We start from the raw sequence: 3,948 nt of genomic DNA on the forward strand, positions 1-3,948 counted from the left end.
TGTCGGGTATGCGCCAGCATAGACATAACGCGCCCCGAGTGGTCCCACTGGGTCTGGCTACCATCCTAATGCGCAGCATGCAATTACGTTGAAACGACTACCCAAAAAAGTTGTTCGGTGCGCATCCTCCGCCGTAGTCTGGTTCGTCTGGCATCACAGTAGTATTCCGAATTTCTGCATCAAACGTCATCAAGTATTCTGCATCAAGTATTCTGCATCAAACGAAGCACAGCTCCGTTTTAGTAAGGGCATCTGGTCCGTAATTTGTCCGTTAAATTACGGATTGTTTTTACAGTGTAGTTAGACAGCCATTTAGGCGTAACGCTTGGAACCCCTAAAGTAAAGTTTAAGAAGCCTTGCAAGCAACGTCACTCATTGTATGTACGTCAAGATTCCGGTACCAATTCACGGTGTTAGCCGAAAATTGCAACATTATGCCAAAGGCCAGGCTGACGTATACCCGTGCTCGTTGGCGCCAGTACGTCTTCCCCATCTTGCATTCGCGAAATCTTGGCTGATAGGACGCAAGTCCTTTCACACCAGAAGCAAAAAGCGCAGTGGTAGGTTACTGGGAACAGCAAGCAGTACTTATTAAAGTTTTTAAGACGTGTCAAGCTCGGTTGCAAGGTAGTCCTTAAAACATGTCAGAAGTAAAAGCATAGTTTGGGGCGCCCCATTTTCTGTTTTATGAGCGACGAAAACACGGCAAATACTAGCATTCATGGCTGTTTCCTCGACATATTTTCGGGGAAAACTAAGCAGTAAATCATATCCGCCCAACGGTTGGGGAGCGTTAGCAGCGGCTCCGAGTCGAATCGCGTGGGCACCAAAGCAGCGCCAGAACAGCATCATCCGCTCCGATAAAGTTTCTGCCCGCCAACTTGCTTCTCATGACCGCAAGGTTGTCGCCTATTCCGAGCCAGCCTTATCTAACGCTCAGGTGGCGCCCTAAAAACAATGAAACGCGCTTTAAGCGAGCATCACACTGGATGGCCTTACTGCGCATATGACATCAACGGCGCAGGAAGGCTGTGTTGCACTCGAGGTTGCAACGGAGCGACAAGCGTACTGGCTCGTTTTACGGCCCTCAACAAGTTTTTTGTCCCCGCACGCCTGATGCTTTCAAGCAGAACAGTCGGCACGCAGGAGGAAATGGTGTGCCAACCGTATGGCCGCCACTAACACCACGACCTGTCCTGGAGAAGATTTACGTCCAGGACAGCGCGTGGCAGGGTCACAGCGATGTCTAAAGCAGCCATATAGCGTAGTAGTGGTGTCTCTGATTTCGTTATAAAAGCGACAGACATCTGCACACCACATTACCCCTTGGAGCGAACGCACATAATATCCTTTCGTTTGAATTTCCTCTCGTCGCAAGAGTGCCCTTTGAATACCAGCTATGAAACCCGGAGGCCTGTTCACCATTGCAGCGTTTGGCTTCCTTGCATACGTGGCCGTTAATTTGGGCTGTGACATAGGTGAGCATTCTTTTTCGATTTTTAGGGGGTTCATATTAACTACAACAGGCATGTGACGCTCATGAATCTTTTTTTGCGCTTACTAAAGCCCAGAATCGTAATGTAGTGTTTAGTAGTGTGTGCGATTGATTTAACCGTAGCGATGAGAAGCAAACCAAGTGTGTAGAAAACTCGCCAATTGTTATAATGAGCACCAGGGTTAAGGTAAGTGCAACCATCACCATTCTTCAACAAATAATTACCCTAACCTTCGCATGACATGGATTCCAACATTTGGGCTACGTGCCAATTTAAGAATATACCTTATTACAAAGCTTTGAGAAAGTTTTTCTTGGCGTTTGGTACAACCTCACACACTTCTATCAGGAGTCCTAGCAGTTTCAGTCGTTTTAATATCTAGCAATACACCACAACTACTCCTCTTGTATTATTGCCTACAGCCGCCGCGGAAACGATCGAGGAGACCAGCTGCGTCGTCCTTAGGAACAACGAGGACTGCTCGAAGTACCAGGACGACGGAAAGTCATGCGACACCTTGGTATGCGGCCAAGGAGAAATCTGCTGTATGCGCGACTGCAACAAGACCCACTTTTGCCTGTACAATCCGTACTGAGCGCTGTCTACACGCCAGTTTTCAGAATAATCAATAAAGCGTGAATCAGTGAAAAATTTATTCAACATGGTCACTCTTATCTCATAAAAAAAGTGCATGCCTGGATTCAAAAGATCCTTACACCAGCTAGTGTGCTTTCATCCCCGTATTCTGAGTCCCTCTTCCAAGTACACATCATGTGTTTCCTCGACTCAACCAAGTAGAGGATACCACAATGCCTTCATTTGCAAAAATTACTTTCGAGGATCTGACCGACGAGGAGGGGACTTATTGTGGAGGAGGGATTCAGAATAAGAGTAAGTTCTGAATAAATGAAATGTAAGCACAAGATTAGGCGCAATCGTGGATTGAGAGAGTTTGTACACGACTGGGAAGGTTTGACACCGCTCCACAAAAATTAGGACCGAGACACCAAGGAGACACACAAGGGCGTTAAAAACACAGGGCAACCCGTTGAAAGAGCCCTTTCTGTGCAAGTCCTCCTGTGTGGTCCGACTGCTGAGCCACATTCCCAAGAGATTCCAATGCCAACAAATAATATCGACGGCTGAGTTGTGCAGAACGGTTGGATAACGAGGTTTTCCATGACCAAGCGCTTCCCGGAGTAACACGATAGCACGTAGCACCGCTTAAAGATTCCGGCTTCCATGAGTGCGTGCGTGGCAAGCAAGCTGCAACAAGTGCACGAAAGCTGTGAAAAAGCGGCGCGGTGAATGGCCATGTCAGCGCATGTTGAGTGTCTGCGTGATGCTCTAGACAACTGTGCCAGGGCGGAATGGAGATAACATATCATGAATTGAAGACCGCCAAGACGGGGCAGAGTGATCAGTGAGAAACAATGGCGTTGACTAACAACTGTTCATTTATCCAGGAAATAATTATTCAGGGGATAAGAACGAGCAAGGCTAAAAAAAAGCCTTTTTATGGTTGTCTTCAGCTATTTGGTCCAATTATCTGTAGACGTTTCTACGGCTGTGTTTTAGCGATTCGAATTGATATTGATACGGATGGCTTTAGCTTCTTCTATTGCCTTTTCTACGGCTGTCTTTAGCTACTCGTATCGGCATTCTTAAGAGTGTCTTTACCCTCTTTTATAGCTTATTTAATGGTTGTCATTATCTATTCGTATCGACAATCTTAGGGTGTCTTTAAGGTCATCTATCGCCAGTTCTATGGTTGTCTAGCTTCTTCTATAGCCGGTTATATGGTTGTCTTTAGCTATTCATCTTGACATTCCTATCGATGGCTTTAGCTTCTTCTAATGTTGGTGGTACGGCTGTCTTAAGCTCTTCTTATCGACATCTCTATGGCTATGGAAGGAGCCAAAGACACCCTTAGGAATGTTCATACGGATTGCTAGTCAGCCATAGAGGCGTCTATAGATAATTGGGACAAATAGCTGAAGACAACCATAAAAATTATTTTCAATAGCCGACCATACGATACTTTCGCATAAGCTGCAGGCAGAAGGGAATTACAGCAACCGCTACTTGAAAAACGGCGACAGCAGCAGCCGCTGAGAAAAATCTATCGCGCTGCCATGCCGGCATATAGTCTTGCGTATCTCTAAAACTTCTCCTGTGTTACTTCTTAGATTGTGGGACTAGCTGCATTCTGTAGTAAGCGCTCCGTGAACACTTCAGCGATAAAGGGAAAGTACAAGGTGGCGATTGCAAACACTCCACCAGTTTTCATTCACAAAAGCCTTAAACACAGGCAATCAAAGAAAGTAAAACCAAGGGGTTTATTCATTCAATTCATTACATTACATCTACGCCACTTCGCCGCGAGTAAGCGGTTGTTCCCATACGCCGATCGAAACACACACCACACGCATTCCAACACTCTGCCTCACGC

General features: G+C 46.2%; 1 long non-coding RNA gene across 1 annotated transcript; it reads left to right on the plus strand.

Annotated features, from left to right (window-relative positions):
* The first annotated feature begins 1,284 nt into the window (after positions 1-1,284).
* On the plus strand, positions 1,285-2,151 carry LOC144149251 (uncharacterized). The gene is made up of 2 exons (XR_013318244.1): positions 1,285-1,478; positions 1,919-2,151. It is a non-coding gene; the product is annotated as an uncharacterized LOC144149251 (long non-coding RNA).
* Positions 2,152-3,948: the final 1,797 nt, after the last annotated feature.

The sequence above is a fragment of the Haemaphysalis longicornis genome, unplaced genomic scaffold (assembly GCF_048455015.1).
Source record: "Haemaphysalis longicornis isolate Haplotype H1 unplaced genomic scaffold, Haemaphysalis longicornis Haplotype H1 scaffold_8, whole genome shotgun sequence".
In the NCBI taxonomy this organism is placed as follows: Eukaryota; Metazoa; Arthropoda; class Arachnida; order Ixodida; family Ixodidae; genus Haemaphysalis; species Haemaphysalis longicornis.